An 18,278-nucleotide genomic window follows, 5' to 3' on the forward strand; every position below is an offset into this window, starting at 1 on the left:
AGTCCCGAGTTTTTACCGAAGGACGTGAGGACGTCGAAAAGAACATTGAGCGACTTCTGTGGGGAAGTGAGATAGAGGAGGATGTCGTCCGCGTACAAGGAGACACGATCCTCAAGGTCAGGGGACCATCGGATCCCTTTGATCGAGGGTTCCCACCGGAGCCACGCGGCTAGAGGTTCGAGTGCCAGAGCGAACAAAAGCGGAGAAAGCGGACAGCCTTGACGTGTGCCACGGCCCAAGGGGAAGGGGTCCGAGCACCGACCATTAACCGCAACCTGGGCTAGCGGCTGCTCATAAAGAAGCTTGACCCAAGCGATAAAATTGGGGCCAAAGCCAAATTTAGCGAGGGCTGCCCATAGGTAGGGCCATTCAATAGTGTCAAATGCCATCGTGGCATCAAGGGAAGCGACCACTGCTGGCTCGGCGAGAATAGAAGCTCTCGCGAGGACACTATGGAGCCTACGCAAATTAAGAGCAGTGTTTCTGTGGGGGATGAAGCCGGATTGATCCGGGTGGATCAGGTCACAAATCACAGCTAGCATCCGATTGGCCAGCACCTTAGCAAGGATTTTGGGTTCCGCATTAAGGAGGGAAATGGGGCGGTACGAGGCACACCGGTCACGAGGTTTGCCATCCTTATAGATGACCACTATAGTAGCGAGGCGCTGCTCAAGGGGGAGGCATCCAGCCTCAACCGCCTCGAGAAACATGTGACGCAGGTGGGCGGCCATCTTGTCGGGGCAAAGCTTGTAGAGTTCAATGGGGAGACCATTAGGACCCATTGCCTTACCCGAGCGAAGGGAACGGATTGCAAGGGCAATCTCATCGACAGTAAAGGGGGCCTCTAGAGCAAGGCAGTCTGCATCAGACACAGTCGGCAGAGCAATGTCACGTAGGAGTAGCCTGGAGTCGGCCTCGTCTCGGTCGCTAACAGGCGTATAAACCGTACGGAAGTGGTCAACGAAGCACTCAACAATCTCACCCGGATCAGAGACAATCACACCAGAATCCCGAACAATGGAGGGAACAACACGACTCGCACGCTCACTCTTATCCAACCACGCAAGAAGCTTACTAGCTTTGTCACCCACATCGTACAGTCGGCCTAGTTGATTAGACCGCATCAACTTAGCAGCATCCGTGACACAGGCTTTATAGTCTACTTGCTTCAATTCCAATTCATGCAACAGTGCAGGCGTGTCATTCCCACCCAGCTCGCTCTCAAGCGCAGTGATTTCAGTTTCAAGAGCCACAACAGCCTCCCTCTTGACCCTACGCTCGGTGGCAATGAGTGACAGGGCAGAACCCCGAATAACCGTCTTAAAGGCCTCCCAGAGAACAGTGGGGGAAGTGACAGAGCCCATATTCTCAGCGAAATAGCAATCTATTGCCTTAAGCAAGTCTGAGCGGAGCCGGGGGTTTCGAAAATGCCAAGGAGGAACAGGGGGAACTCTGTTACCAGCAAGACCGCCCACAGAAATCGTAACTAGTAGGGGGGAGTGGTCCGAGATACCCCGGGGGAGATGTCGGATCTCACGGACAGTGGACAAGGTGGAGGCTAACATAAGAAAATAGTCAATGCGGGAGAGGCTGCCGTGCGCACCAGAGTGAAAAGTGTATTGGTAGAGTGTGGGGTGTAGTGAGCGCCAGACATCAGCCAAACCAAAAGTGTCAACCATTTCACTAAGCCACATCTGGGACTGTGGCAATACTCTAGGGGGTAGCCTGTCGCAGTCGCCGGACATAACAGAATTGAAGTCCCCGCCCAGGACCAGCAAGCCGTCTGGAAGCCCAAGGAGAGTCCTGCCTAAATCAGCATAAGTGGTAGCCTGCAGTCCCGGGGGGATATAGACAACAACAAACACGACCTGCTTACCCTCCCACCTCCCCGAAACAGCAGCATACCGCCCACGTTCATCAAGGATAACATCGTCAATAGCAAGAGCAAGGGAAGACCTCACCATAATACCCACACCCCGGGAACCCGAAGTGAAACCCGCATGTGCAACAAGTCGATATCCCCGGCGGTCTAAGGCCTTGCAAGCATTGCCAATCAAGTGGGTCTCCTGAAGAAACACAACATCAGGGGCGTGGCGCCTCAAGAATTGCAGTACAATGCCCCGCTTAATCCGGTCACCCAAACCATTCACGTTCCAGGAAAGAATCCGCATTTCACCCCCCCCCCATTGCAACGAATACATTCCACACCCACCCCCCAGTAGAGCCCACTTTGAAAAGTTATTGCAAGATGTGAAGTACCATGAAACACAAAACAAAACAAAATAAACAAAACAGAACCAAGTCCCCAAACACCAACCCCAAGGCCCAAACCCGTTACAACACCCCCCTCCCTGCACCCCTGCTGACTAAGAAGCCACCCCCAACTGCAGTGTGCCTGTCGCCCCATACTTCTACACAAAGAACCCCCCGAGGAGGAAGGGAGAAATCACCCGTTACCGCACCGCCACGGGCAGAGTCATTAGGGAATAAGTCAATATACACAAAACGTTTCATAGTCTCAATCGGAACCTCTGGGGCATCTGTTACTCCTGGGCCGCTGCACCACCTTCCGCACCACCAGGGCCTCCGCTCCCAAAGTCATCTGCCGGCAACGAGTCCAGCCAGTCGGCTACACGTTCAGGTTGATCAAAGAAATAGGCACGCTCCCGATATTCGATCCGGAGCTTCGCCGGAAACAGCATGGCATATTTGAGTCCCCGGTCCCGTAGACGACGCTTCACTCCAAGAAAACCAGATCTTTGTCGCTGCACTTGAGGAGTGAAATCGGGATAGATGGAGACAGAGTTATTGTCATACTTCAGGGGACCATGTTTACGGGCGGCCTGGAGGATAGCATCCCTGTCACGGTAGTGAAAAAGCCTGGCGATGATAGGCCTCGGCGGGTTCCCAGGCTTCACTCGACCTCCAGGAAAACGATAAGCGCGCTCCACGGCAAAGAACTTGCTAAGTCCCGCCGGAGCCAATTGGGCGACTATAAGTTCCTCGACCAAGAGATCGGTCGCTACAGCACCATCACCTTCCGGGACTCCGACAAGGCGTATGTTGTTCCGCCTGGCCCTGTTATCATAGTCCTCCATCCGCTTAAGCAGTAAGTCGTGCGATGTACGCAGATTGCCAATTTCGGACTGCGCCTCGGCCATGTCGGTCACCAGGCTAGATGTCTTGAGATCCAGTGCCTTCACCCGCTCGTTTGTTTTGGCCAAGTCGGCCCGAATCAGAGTCACATCCACCGCCACCGTGTCTATTTTGGTCACCACGGCTTCAAATTGTTGACTCATATCGGCCTTGAGTCCAGTGATGGCAGCCATTAGGTCTTGGAGCGATACTTCCGAAGTAGACGATGTGTCTGTTGGAAGTCCTTCAGCACCCATAGATATGGTCCCGGGGGAGCCCCTCGGCTGGGTGTAGCGTTCGATCATGTTTGACTGGATCGATCCCCCCCGGGTTGCCGCCTTCCGGCGTTTTTCAGCCTCCACTTTCGTCGCCATCTCGCATTCGGTGTCGGTCAGATAGCCAGGGGAGGTGACGAGAAGGTAGAAGAGTCTCGGAAATCCGATGCGCCACTGAGACAGAGGTGTCGCAGCCTCCTTGCCAGTCCAACGGAGGATAGTGCAGGCTGAGAGGGCCGCAGGCAAGGCAGGGTAGGAGGAGACAGGAACAAAGAAAAGGAAACCGAAAGTGAAAGCAATACACCTCCGGCGGGCCAGATGCCAGGCAGCCGTTGTTGTTCAATTACAGGTCGGCCAAAATGGGCAGCCGAGTCCCCGGTCGCGCCCGCGGGCAGGCCAGAAAGTTGCAAAGTCCAGATAAATGGTCCCCAGGGTCCGATTTTGACCAGAGAAGGATCAGTAGCATCAGCGATGATGGCGCTGCAAAAGCCCGTCAAAGTGACCAGGATTGGTGAAGGATAGATAAAGAAGGACGGTGCGGGTCTCGGGAGCTCTCTGCTCACGCGACCATCTTGGATGCCCGCGTAGCTCCTCCTTGGTGATTCTCTTGTTGACCGGGAGCCAGTGCAGATCTCTCAGGTGTCCGGAGATGTGGCTGCGACGGGGGATGTCCAGGATGAGTCGTGCTGAGGCGTTCTGAATCCGCTGGAGTCTCTTCTGGAGTTTGGCGGTGGTTCCGGCGTAGAGGGAGTTGCCGTAGTCCAGACGGCTGGTGACTGGGCCTGGGTGACCGTCTTCCTGGTCTCGGGGGGGGGGGGGATCCACCGGAAGATCTTACGTAGCATGCGCAGGATGTTGAAGCACGACGAGGAGACGGCGTTGACTTGTCTGGTCATGGAGAGGGAGGAGTCCAGGATAAAGGCCAGGTTGCGTGCGTGGTCTGTTGGTTTGGGTGCGCTGCCCAGGGCGGGGGGCCACCAGGAGTCGTCCCAGGCGGAGGGTGAAGTTCCCAGGATGAGGACTTCCGTCTTGTCCGAGTTCAGTTTCAGGCGGCTGTTCATCATCCACTTGGCTATGTCTGTCATCCCTTCGTGTAGGTTGGCTCTGGTGGTGGCGGGGTCGTTGGTGAGGGAGAGGATCAGCTGGGTGTCATCGGCGTAGGAGATGATGTTGAGGTTGTTTTGGCGTGCGATGGCTACGAGGGGGCTCATGTAGACGTTGAAGAGGGTTGGGCTGAATGAGGAGCCTTGAGGAACGCCGCAGATGACTTTGGTGTCTTCTGATCTGAACGGGGGAAGGCGGACTCTGTGTCCTTCCGGCGAGGAACGAGATGATCCATTCCAGTGCCTTCTCCTGGATTCCGACGTTGCTAAGGCGCTGCACTAGGGTACGGTGGCAGACAGGTCTAGGAGGATGAGGGCCGCTGTTTCTCCGTTGTCGAGCAGGGCTCGGATGTCATCGGTGGCTGCGATCAGGGCGGTCTCGGTGCTGTGGTTGGCCCGGAAGCCAGACTACGAGAGGTCGAGGGATCCGTTCGTCTCGAGGAAGGCGGCCAGCTGCTTGTTGACGGTCTTCTCGATGACTTTTGCAGGAAACGGGAGCAGCGAGATGGGGCGGTAGTTCTTGAAGTCGGTGGGGTCGGCTGATGGCTTCTTTAGTAGAGCGCTGAGTTTGGCGTGCTTCCAGCTCTCCGGGAAGGTAGCGGTGTCGAAGGAGGTGTTGATGATGTCCCGCAGGTGGGGTGCGATGACAGCGTCGGCCTTGTTGAAGACGTGGTGAGGGCAGGGGTCGGTCGGAGATCCGGAGTGGATGGAGTTCATTGTGCGGATGGTGTCTTCGATGCTGATCGGGGTCCAGGCGCGGAGGGTGGTGGTGGGGGGCGGTGGTTCAGTCGTGGTGTGCGTCGGTTGAGTGCTGAAGCTTTTGTGTATGTCCGCGATCTTTTTGTGGAAGTAGGAGGCGAGGGAGTTGCTGAGGTCTTGCGAAGGGGTGATGTCGTTGTTTCCGGTGTTGGGGTTGGAGAGCTCTTTAACGATGTTGAAGAGTTCCTTGCTGTTGTGTGCGTTGTTGTCCAGTCGTTCCTTGAATGCAGTTTTCTTGGTGGCGTGGATCAGTTGGTGGTGTTTTCGGGTGGCGATCTTGAGGGCAGTCATGTTGTTCGGTGTTGGGTCTCTGCGCCAGGCTTTCTCGAGTGCTCGGCAGTTCTTCTTGGAGCTCTTGAGTTCGTCGGTGAACCACGGGGCTTTCTTGCTGCCGGGTCTGCTAGGCTGGGTCTTCAGAGGGGCGAGGTCGTCTGCGCAGTTGCTGATCCACTTCGCGAGGTTGGTGGCCGCCTGGCTTGGGTTCGGTGCGCTGGTGGGAGGGTTCATGCTCAGGGAAGTCGTGAGCTGGTCGGCTGTGATCTTGTTCCAGCTTCTGCGTGCAGCCTGTTGCTGGTGGTGGTGGATCGTGGTCCTTCTGAAGCTGAAGTGGACGCAGCTGTGGGCCGTCCAGTGGAGTCCGGTGGCGTGGCTGAAGGTGATGTCCTTGCTGGATGAGAACACTGGGTCGAGTGTGTGTCCGGCGTAGTGGGTGGGGGTGGTCACCAGCTGCTTGAGACCGAGGTTGGCGAGGTTGTCCAGCAGGGTGGTGGTGTTGCAATCGTTGTTGTTCTCCAGGTGGAAGTTGAGGTCCCCGAGGAGGATGTAGTCAGCGGAGAAGAGGGCGTGCGGGCTGATGAAGTCGGCGATGTCTTCGCTAAATTGTGTGCCTCAGGAAGAAATGAGCTAAAGAATACAAAAAAGTGATGGATGGATGCTTGAAATCATCTCAGCCACTGGTAATTACTCGAGCTGCATCCCAGTCCAATGTTATTTTGCACACCATGTCACCTCTGTTTGGCCCCAGCTATATGCAATTCAGTCTTGATCCTGCTCTAATCGGAACAGTCCAGCCTGAACTGCCAAGCCTGCTCCTCCCTGAACCAGAACACAAGCAACCCAAGACCAGTTTGCACTAGTTAAGGAGAGAGTGGGTGGGGTCCCAGCTTTATAATCTATTCCTAATGATGCTAAAAAAGTGTTGATTTTCGTAGATATACATTCTTATTAGAAAAGCCAACCCCAAGCAGCCCTTTAAAGCAAATGAAATGTATGTGAGAGAAACTCTGGAGAGATGAGGGACCCTGTGGGTGGGTGGAGGAGGTCATTGTAGGAGGAGAGGGCAAAAAATGTATTGTTGTACTGGGCACCACCAGCGCTAAAGTGGGCCCTTACTGTTACTTTCCATGCATTAAACCAATCAGTATCACCATTTTAATCACTGCTTCTTGAAGTGTATTAGCCCTTTCCTTCTCCTGGCTAGGTTTACAGTCCGGGAAAAGGATAAAGCATTCTGCTCATGTCAAGTGCTCACCTCGACTTCTCTGCATATCTTTGCTGGATACACTGTGTCAAGGTATGCAACCATGTTTGAGTCAAAGCCAAGAAAGGCCCAGACCTACTTGTAAGTTGGGGTGGACTGTGAGAGTCAACTTGAGCTTGTAGAGGCTTCCAAATGGCTGGCCCACACATATGGTCTAAGTAAGTAATTTATACCTGGGCCAACTTGCACTTCTAATGAATCTTCCTGCAGATTCTTCATCTAGGCATAATTTCTAGGTTGCAAACCAGGTCTGAATTATTGTCCGAGCAACCCCATCCTGAACCCCGCCATTTGACTTGGTAGGCCTTTTGCCATATGATAAACTTTTTTGACATTTTTGAAATTTCTGTGTCTCATTCCAACTCCTCAAACTTTGAGCCTTGCCCATCATAAGACCTATGTCTGTTTCAGACTCACATTCTTCAAGCATGTGATATCTGGGACCAGATCTTGGCTCGATTGTTTGGTCTTTTTGCCCTCAGGCATGAAAAGTTTATCAGGTAAGGCAAAGTAAAACTGGTACTGAGCTTTTTAAGCATTAAAGTTAAAAATGTCTATCTGGTGGGTGCCTTATTCATTCTCAGAGTTATGTTATATGTATTTTAAAGCACGCTAATTACCCATGAGCTCTCCAGGTGCTTGTGGTGGGTGTTTGAGACCTAACCTGGAGGGCTTACTCGAAAGCCAGATCTCCAGCTACTTGTGGAATTCAAGAAAGGACGAGAAGGTTGTGATGTGTTGATATCCTCAAAAGGAAAACTTTCTGTGCTGTTCGCACAATCCACAAAGCATAGGGTCTCTTCTTCTAGCGGATTGTGAAGCGCTGAATTTTTCAGAATTGGCCCCTAAAAGGGTTGCATATAATAACAATGAGGCTTATTTATTGATTATTGAGCTCTCAAATGTCGTTCTACTTTTGGATCTTCAACATTCCACAAATGTCTCATTCCCAGCCACATCTGTGTTCTCTTCTCAGGAGTACACATTGTTTTCAGTGGTCAACAAGGCAGCTGAAGCTTTGGACATTTTTTTTTAGTCTGTCAGAGAGATTAAGTTTAATCTCTTCTGAGGTATTTTCTTAGGGCACTCGCGTTTCAGAACCCTTTATACCCTTTAATCAGGCATGCAGCAGCCTTGAAGAAATCTCAGTTGCTGCCACCTATTGATGGCATTTACCCTAATTTTGCTCTGCTGATTCTACATCAGTCTCATCTGCGTCATTGTCGGTGAGACTGAAAGGAAATACCTTTCTCTTGTTCTACTCCACCAGTAAACATGAAAACATGATGCTTTGGGTTGCACAGTTCTGTGATGGAGAGCAAGGATCTTTGCTTTTAGTTCTTTGATCTTCATGGTGTGGCGTTATCCAACCAAACAATGAATCCATTCAGGTACAAGTTGGGTATTGCTCTTACAACTCTTCAAAGAATGTCTAGATGACTCCAATAGGGAAGAACTTAGACACTAGCTGTCGTGGCTTATTCCATTGACATTGGCACTCTCATCCTCAACCCTTGGGTGGGGTTCATTGGAGTATAGAGATTGCAGGAGCAGATGTGCCACAAGGAAAAGGATACATCCTTGGGCTATACAACCGCACCAAATTTACTTTGATGTCTTTATTTCCAAGATTCCAGTGCTGCGGCAGAGGAAGGTGTCCGGCTTCCCTCGAGAAGGAGGGAGTTTGATTATTACCAATGGCTCTTTCAGATTTTGAAATCTATGTTCTCGTACCATTAGCTAGAAAGCATTGATCTGTTTGGCTCCTACTCCTCTCAGTCTTTTACTCTCATCCTACACCAAAGTCTTGGCTTGAAAAATACCTTTCCATCCCTGCTGAGTATAGGGATGTTAGGGGACCCTTCTTCAGAAAAAGGTATACATCAGCAAGAAGAGAAGTGGTCTGCTGCCTTTTTTAGACCCCAACATCATAATGCAAAATGCGAGGGTGGAAGAACGAAGGAAGAAATAATTAGTTCGCAAACAATGAAATCCACTTCAGTACCTTTATTCCGTAATCACACTGGGGTATCCAGCACGTACAAGGTATGAATGCCTCAACAGACATTCCCTCCCACATATATACAACCCCACCCTGTTTAAATCACAATACATCCTGTGATCAAAACCTGTTTCTCCCCCCCCCTCAATACAGCTATGTATGAAATACCCACACCACGAGATGTCACTCGTGACTACTTCATATCATAACAAAGCAGTAGCACCCACGGGAACACTGCGCAGAGCATGACAATGCACACGTGGACGAGCGCACAGGATGCCACACACCTCCCCATTTTATTAATGCAAAAAAAAGGATTTTCACCCTACAATATAATCCGGCAACTTCCTGGATAGGTGCTGGGACTTGACGCTCTTACGAATGTGTGTTTCCAAAAAAGCTTGGTCACAAGTCCCAATGGGGCACTCCTTTTAGGTGATCACAAAAAAGACTTCTAGTTTAACGAGTTGAATTTTATTCATTCAGTAATTTTTTTGAGAATCACAGTTCAATTCCATTTCTTTAAACATATATTTCTTTCATTTCAATTATTTCAAATAAGCAATGAAATTTTATTCATTTCAAAAAAATCCATCCTCCAATGCATTTCGAGCAGTGAACCTGCTCTTCATCAGGGAGTAATTTCTAAAAAGATACAATGCAACCAATGAATTTTCATTCAAAACAACATGGATCAATGCAATACAATTCCAGAATGCATGCCAAATAAACCCAGCTTTAAAGAGACTCAATGAAGAACAGAAAAGGCTCAGTGAAAAAACCTTATAACCTCGTGAAAGTTTTGTGTAAAAGATCATGCCTATTAGTGGTACTTGTACAGCTACTCACGTTTCCATATTAGCGTGAACGATGTTAATCTGTTGAGATAAAAACCGTCGGGGAACGCGTATTAACCCCTTGCGTGCGGCGGGAATTCCCCGCCCATGCTGACTCCGCCTTGCGCGGGCGGAGTCATGACGGAACGGTTCCGTCATCAGCACAGCTCACCCGTAGCTGATGACGGAACCGCTCCGTCATCAGCATGCAAGGGGTTAAGTATGGCTGGTAGCGCTACCATCACGAAAAATACAGATGTCGCGCTTCGAATTAACACGAAAGCGCTTCAATAGTTAAAATATAAGTTTCACGCCCGTTCATAAACGGGGACAATTCAGCAATAGTAACACTTCTTACCCGATAATAATGTTTCGCATGTTCCATTCAAAAACCGGCTTAACGTATTCAGTGTGGCGTTTCCGCGTCTGTTGTGCAATGTAAAAAAACGAGTGGTAAAAATAGTGAGATGGACTAACGTAAACAAACCCGAACCAAGGGAAAAGTTACGGCGGCCATGTTGGTGGAGTCAAAAGAAAGTCTATAGAACTTGACGCTCTTAGCCATATCCTTGACACTGTTCCTCACATCAGAGTTACATGTTGTTTCACCAGGCCGTTCCTCCACATCTAGAAAAACATTGCTTTCATATGAGTCTAAAAGTGTCATACTTTGTGTGAACTGAGAAATCCTGTTAAAATTCCAGACACCTCCACCATCAATCCGCACAGCATTTGTGAACACTTCAATCATTTTGACAGGATTCGACCACACGACACTGCCTTTTCCATCAGTTTCCCCCTTCTTGACACGGACCCAATCACCTACTCTAATAACTTGCTTGCTTGCAGGACCCTGCCTCCTCTCCAATTCTTGTTTCATTTTAATTTTGTATTCTTCCACTTTTTGCCTTATTGCCTTAAAGTCTACTTCAATTGTTTCTTTTACCTCACCAAGTTTGTTTCGCTATCACCAAGAAACCATCTTGGTACTAGGTTTATGTCCTCTCAACAGCTCAAAAGGACTCACTTCACTTACAGAATTTGGTGAACTTCTATTACTTAACAATATTGATTGCATCACATTCCTCCAGTTAAGCCTCCCCCACCCTCTAAATGCTAGTTGGATTGCCTCTTTGATCACAAGGTTGAACCTTTCAACCTGACCATTGGCCTCCGAATGGAACACAGAAAGTTCTCTGTGTCACACCACACTGTAACATTTCATAAAATAAGGATGGCTCTTCTGTTGCTGTGTCCATTCTTCAGAAATTGCTCCATAAGGGTACTGGTAAGTTGGGGGCCATTGTCTGTCACCAGTTCTTAAGGAATGCACTACCTGCAAAATTTTTCATCCACAAATTCTATGACCACTCGAGACTTGACTTCCTTCACCATTTTGACTTCCGGCCACTTGGAGTAATAGTTAATAAATACCAATCCAAGACCTTGGTGTTTGGGCAGCACTGCAAAAGGCCTGATAATGTCTAATCCCAATGTGTGCCAAGTACCCCGGTGTAACACAACTGGTTGAGGATCAGCACATAGAGGTTTGGCAGACTTATGACTAGAAACACATTAGCTACATGATCTCACTTGGTGCTCAATAAACATGTCCACACTAGGCCACCAAAACTTGTCTTTAACCTGTCTTCAAATGAAAGATATGCCAATGTGGCCTTCATGTGCTATGTCCACAATCATTTTCCTTGGGGCAAATGGAGGAATACATTTATCTCCACGTACAATTGTCGTTTTCAACCGCTAACTCCTCCCTTACCTTGGAAAATCCCATAATGTTCCAAGAAACATTCCTTTCCTCTGGCCAACCATGCAGAATCCACTCTATAACTCTATTGAGTTCGCTATCATTGTTCATCTCTTCAGCCCGCTTAGATTCTAAAATAATGGATTGTTCTGAACTTGAAAAATTAACTTCCTGCAAGGTGAAAGCAACTTTGCAGTCTTCCTTATCTATTATTCCAGTGTCATCTTTTTCATTATCAAAGGGTAACCGGGACATACAATCAGCGTTCACATTGCTTTTTTCCATACACAAATTCTAATTGATACTGGAAATTCTGTAACCTGGATGCTAATCTCGCTAACCTTGCAGACATAGAACGCCCTCCTCCAGGTGCCTTCATGTTTATGATCTGTCTTGATAATAAACTTAGTGCCCCACAAAAAGGGTCTAAAGTGTTCCGCACCCCACACATAAGCCAACAGCTCTTTCTCGATAACTGAGTAAAAATTTTGTTCAGCCTCTCTCAACGTTCTGGACGCGTACAACACAATCTGAAAGAGACACGTTAGTGATAGATTCCTTACCTTAGAATATCCCCAGGCGTCAGACTGGATCCGGAAACTTTTGCGTAGCAATACCCCTGCGCGCCGGTAGGCGTCGTCTGCGGCTCCGCGTCCGTCGTCGGCGTCGTGAGCGCCGGGATGACGTCGTCGGAGTACTTAGACGGCGCCCATGCGCGCTGACGTCAGTTCTTCTTTTTTCCGCGCCAGCTAGCGCAGATCCGGAAGAAGCTCTACCCCCAGTCGCTTTTTGACAGAAAATTTTTGATCCTTTTGATCTTCTCTTTGTCGACTATCTCGACTATCGGTGCCAGGGATGCCCGGGTTCAAGCCTTGTTCGAAGTGCGGCCGACTCATGTCGGTCACGGACCCCCATCGCCGGTGCCTGAAGTGCTTAGGCCTCGACCACGACGATCGATCCTGCTCCGACTGCCGGGCCCTGACGTCGAAGGCTAGGCGGGAGCGGTCCCGCAAGCGTCTCGAGCTGAGGCAGTCGGCCCGCGCCGCTCCAGGTCCCGGTCCCGGTCCCACGGGAGGTCGAGGGACAGGTCGCGAGGTCGGAGTCATCGACGTTCCGGAAGTGGACACCGATCGTCTGGTTCCAAGTCCTCAGTTAAGAGGCATGAGAGGTCGGAGCGACACCATCGATCCTCCGACCCGCCCCGACGCTCGCACGATGCGGCCGGGGACTCGGGCGACACCGCCCACGCGGCTCCGCGGGAGTCGCAAGCGTCGCCGCCTGCCCCACACCTTCGGGTCCCTGGGCACGGCGCGTCGCAGGAGGAGGTCGAGAGGTACCTCATGGCCATGAGGGCCCTCCCTCCTCAGTCGGTTCCCGTGGCGCCTTCGGGCCGATCGGATCCGTCTGGAGGTCCTTCCGGGTCGGGCGCTTCGGCCCCGACGACGTCGGGTGCTTCGGCCCCGGCGCCGCTGGCGACTTCGGTCCCGGCGCCGCACGACCTCGCTGGATCCGGCTCCGGATCCGGGACCTCGCCGGTCGACCTTACGACCTCGCCGGTTGCCGCCCCCAATGTCTCCTACGGTCCTACTCAGGAGTCGGAAGGGCGCCGCTGGGCCGCTCGGCCTTTGGAGACTTCTATCTCCACGAGGAGGCCCTGGCTGTTAATCCTGGTCTCCAGGAGCCAGGTGACGAGGAGCAATGGGAGGGGTCCGAGGACCCTCTGGCACGTGATTGCCAGTCGCAGCAGGACTGGACATATGAGCTTGGGGAGGCCAGTGGTATTGACACCTCGCCAGACACTGGATTTACGTCGCCCCCGACTGTGGCTTCGGAGGCGGGTTCTGCTTACAACGTAGTGTTGACGAAGGCAGCTAAGGCCTTAAACCTTCAGCTCCCCGTCGCGGCCGTGAGGACTAATCTCCTCACCGAGGTCCTCAAACAGCAGTCAGGCTCCGCGGAGCCCCTCCTGCCGTTCAATGAGGCCTTGTGTGACGTTCTTCTGGGCACTTGGTCCAAGCCCGCCACAGGCCCCCCTGTGGACAGGAACGTGGCCAGACGCTACCGCCCGGCACCGGGCGACCCATGCTTTTTGTCCACCCATCCCACCCCCGAGAGTCTGGTCATCCAGGCCTCAAACTCCCAAACCGCATTCCCGTCGGCCCCGCCCGACAGGGAATCCAAGAGATATGAACAGTTCGGGAAGAAGGTTTTCTCGTCTGTGAGCTTAGGGCTGCGGTCTGTGAACACCGCCTGTCTCTTGGGCCGCTACACCCACACCCTGTGGGACACGGTTGCGGAGGTGCTGCCTAGATGCCCGGAGGAGGTCCAGGCTAAACTCAGCCAAGCCCTGGCGGACGGCCGAGATGCAGCACGCTTTTCTATCCGGTGTGGGCTGGATACTACGGACTCACTGGGCAGGGCGATGGCAACGACGGTGGCGGTTCGACGCCACGCCTGGTTGAGGTCCGCCAACTTCTCGGCCGATGTCCAGGCCACCCTCCTGGACATGCCGTTTGATGGCCGTCGCCTCTTCGGCGACAAGGCAGACCATGCGCTGGAACGTTTCAAGGACTCCAGGGCTACGGCCAAGTCCTTGGGCCTTACGGCCCCACGCCAGCAATCGGGTGCCTTTCGCTCCTTTCGTGGCCACGGAAGGGGCGCCCCACCACGTACCGTCAGCCACGCGCCGCAGAATGTTCAACAACGCGGTGGCGGACGTGGGAACCGCCGTGGCGGTGGTCGGGGCCAGCGGCGAGGCCAGTCCACACCTCCCTCAGCAGCCCCTGCCTCAAAACCTTCCTAGTCCGAGTTTTCAGGCCCATGTGACGCCTGTGGGAGGCAGGGTTCGCCATCACCTCTCCCACTGGCATACAGTCACTTCGGACAGGTGGGTGCTGCAGATTGTCCGAAGGGGCTTCTCCCTCCCCTTCGAGTCATCCCCTCCATCCATGCCACCTCAATACCACCGTGTGTCGGGGGATCACTTGCAACTTCTGCAAGAGGAGGTTTCGGCCCTCTTGGCCAAGAGGGCCATCGAGCGCGTTCCTGGGCCAGAAGTAGGACGTGGTTGTTACTCCCACTAGTTTCTGGTGCCCAAGAAGGGCAAAGGGGGCCTACGCCCTATCTTGGATCTGCGGAACGTCAACGGCTTCCTCCGGGCGGAGAAGTTCAAGATGCTCACTTTGGCTCAGGTCCTGGCTGCCCTGGACCCAGGAGACTGGATGGTAGCGTTGGACTTGCAGGACGCCTATTTCCACATCCCCGTCCTGCCGGCCCACCGGCGTTACCTGCGGTTCACGGTAGGCCAAGAGCACTTTCAGTTTACCGTGCTCCCCTTCGGCCTTACCAGCGCCCCACGGGTGTTCACGAAGGTGATGGCCGTGGTCGCAGCCCATCTGCGCAGGCAGGGGGTATCAGTCTTCCCCTACCTCGACGACTGGTTGTTGAAGGCGGGCTCGCCCCATACAGTCGTCAGCCACCTCCAGACTACGGCCGACCTCCTGCACTTGCTGGGGTTCTCCATCAATGTGCCGAAGTCACACCTGTGTCCCTCTCAGAAGCTCCTCTTCATCGGAGCGGTTCTCGACTCGGCGCAGTTTCGGGTTTACCCACCCGAGCAGCGGGTTCGGGATATTCAGGCTCTGGTTCCCATCTTCCAGCCGTTATCCCGGGTCTCGGTCAGGTTGACGCTGCGGCTTCTGGGACTGATGGCCTCCTGCATCCTTCTGGTGCGTCACGCCAGGTGGCGGATGCGGGCTCTGCAGTGGGACCTGAAGTTTCAGTGGGCCCAGCATCAGGGCAACCTGTCCGATCATGTCCTGATCTCAGAGGGCACTGCGAGACAACTGCAGTGGTGGCTCACGGACCGCGACTGGGTCAGTGGCAGACCCCTCTCCCTACCCCAACCGGAGCACGTAGTTGTGACGGACGCGTCCCTCCAGGGCTGGGGAGGCCACATGGGAGAGGCGGAGATCAGAGGCCTCTGGTCTCCGGCGGAGTTCGGGCTCCATATCAACCTTCTGGAGCTGCGGGCGATTCGTCTAGCACTGAAGGCATTCCTCCCCTCTGTCCGGGGGAGCGTAGTGCAAGTGTTCACCGACAACACCACCGCCATGTGGTACTGCAACAAGCAAGGCGGGGTGGGGGTCGTGGACCCTCTGCCAGGAGGCTCTGCGCCTCTGGCAGTGGCTGGAACATCAGGGCGTGACCCTGGTGGTTCAACACCTGGCAGGCTCTCTGAATGCCAGGGCGGACGAACTCAGCCGCCGGTGCATTATGGATCACGAATGGCGTCTGAACTCGGACGTGGCGCAAGGTCTCTTTCAGCAGTGGGGAGAGCCTTGGTTAGATCTATTCGCCACAGAAGAGAACGCGCAATGTCATCAGTTCTGCGCGTTGGAATTTCCAAGGCGGCACTCGCTCGGAGACGCTTTTCGTCGCGAGTGGAGCTGCGGTCTGTTGTACGCCTTTCCGCCTATACCACTTCTGCCCAGAGTGCTGAAGAAGATCAGGCGCGACCGGGCCCAGGTCATCCTTGTGGCTCCGGACTGGGCACGAAGATACTGGTATCCCGAGCTACTCAGCATGTCAGTCGATCCCCCGATTCGTCTGCCTCTTCGGGAGGACCTTCTGTCGCAGCAGCAGGGGACGGTCCTGCACCCGAACCTGTCCAGTCTCCACCTACAAGCTTGGAGATTGAGCGGCGGCAGTTGAGGCCATTTGACTTGCCTCCTGAAGTCTGTGATATCATTCTGGCAGCCAGGCGTCCCTCCACAAAGTCGGTATACGCCTGCCGGTGGAACAGATTTGTGGCATGGTGCACAGCAAAGGCTGTGGATCCTCTCTCGGCACCCCTTTCGGAAGTGCTGCTCTTTCTTCTTTCCCTTGCCCAGCAGGGCTCTGCTCTGGGCACTCTTAAAGGGTACCTTTCTGCTCTATCAGCCTTCTTGAGGCTACCAGATCAGCCTTCTTTATTCAATTCCCCTATTGTAAGTAGATTTCTGAAGGACATCACGCACATGTTCCCTCCTGTTCCCTTCGTGATGCCCCAGTGGGACTTGAATCTTGTTCTCACTTATCTGATGTGTGCTCCCTTTGAGCCACTGCATAACTGTCCTCTTCGTCTCCTTACTCTGAAGACTGCCTTCCTGGTTGCCATCACCTCTGCCAGGAGAGTGAGTGAGCTCCAGGCTCTTTCTTCTTCTCCACCTTTCCTGTCTGTCCATCCTGACAAGGTGGTGTTACGTACACGACCTTCCTTTCTGCCCAAGGTTGTCACGGCCTTCCACATCGGGCAGTCCATTACCTTGCCCACTTTCTTTCCGCCTCCGCATCCCTCGAAAGAGGAAGAGGCTCCACCGTCTGGATCCAAAACGTGCGCTCTCCTACTACCTAGATCGCACACGCCAATTCCGGGTGGACGACCAACTCTTCATTGGTTACGTGGGCGCGAAGAAGGGTAAGGCTGTGCACAAGAGGACCATCTCTAGGTGGATCATCTTGTGTATCCAAGCATGTTACTCCATGGCGAGGAAGGAGCCCCCGGCTGGATTGCGGGCTCACTCCACTCGGGCCACGGCAACGACAACTGCCCTGGGCCGAGGTGTCCCCCTGCAGGACATCTGTCAGGCAGCCACGTGGGCCTCGCTGCACACGTTCGCAAGACACTACTGCCTGGACAGTCAAGTCCGGAGGGATGGCTTCTTTGGCCGTTCCGTCCTCCAGGACTTTCTGGTGTGATATTGGTTCGCAGACCCACCACCGGGGTTGGTATTGCTGGGGTATCTATTCTAAGGTAAGGAATCTATCACTAACGTGTCTCTTTCAGATGCACAAGTTACTACTTGTGTAACGATATATCTGTAAGAGACATTAGTTAGTGATAGATTCCTTACCGACCCACCCATCCTCCCCGTTCTGCGAACCGATATCTAGGGTTAAGGTCATCCCCTTTCAGGGCCCTAGTTTCATGGCACCAGTGTTAGTTCTATCATGGCTCTGCGTATCTGGCGCGGAAAAGCTGTGTGTCAGAACTGACGTCAGCGCGCATGGGCGCCGTCTAAGTACTCCGACGACGTCATCCCGGCGCTCACGACGCCGACGACGGACGCGGAGCCGCAGACGACGCCTACCGGCGCGCAGGGGTATTGCTACGCAAAAGTTTCCGGATCCAGTCTGACGCCTGGGGATATTCTAAGGTAAGGAATCTATCACTAACTAATGTCTCTTACAGATATATCGTTACACAAGTAGTAACTTGTGCATCCATTCTTTACCACAATCTCTTTGCAAAAGGACTCCTCCCAAACCACAACTGCTGGCATCTACCATAACTACACATTGTTTCCCAGCAACAAAGGTTTGCAAACAGGGAGCATTGACAATGAATTCTTTCAAACTCTGGAATGCAATAGACCATATGAATTATGCTTTTTTGTCTTTAAACAAACCTCTAAATGGGTCTACTTTATCAGCATAGTTGGAATGAACTTAGAGTAGAACTCTAAGTCCCCAAAAGGCTACAAATTGCTCTTTAGTCCTAGGAAGAGGTGCTTTTATGATGTTCTCAACATGGTCTAATGCCAGAACTACTGATTTAAATGTCCAAGGAACTCGTTAAGGCTGTTAGAACCTTAACCAGGTTGTGATCATGCTCACTGGCATCTTTACCAAAGACAAGTATGTCATCCTCAAACGCAACTGCACCATCCAATCTTTCTAAGTTTCTTTCGTTAGCTTCTGAAATACAGCACTGGCAAGTCCAAACCTTCTGGAGTTACAAAGGCTGTCAAATTGCTTGATTCCTCTTCCAATACAACTCGCCCCTGCCAAAGTGGTCCCTATCTCATATAGATTGGGCAAGG

At 52.5% G+C, this 18,278-nt stretch overlaps 1 protein-coding gene across 2 annotated transcripts in view; it reads left to right on the top strand.

Moving 5' to 3' along the window:
• SKA3 (spindle and kinetochore associated complex subunit 3) overlaps positions 1-18,278 on the top strand; it is a 627,619-nt gene that overhangs the window by 320,609 nt on the left and 288,732 nt on the right. The window lies entirely within an intron of this gene.

Source organism: Lissotriton vulgaris, chromosome 8 (genome assembly GCF_964263255.1).
Source record: "Lissotriton vulgaris chromosome 8, aLisVul1.2, whole genome shotgun sequence".
NCBI lineage: Eukaryota > Metazoa > Chordata > Amphibia > Caudata > Salamandridae > Lissotriton > Lissotriton vulgaris.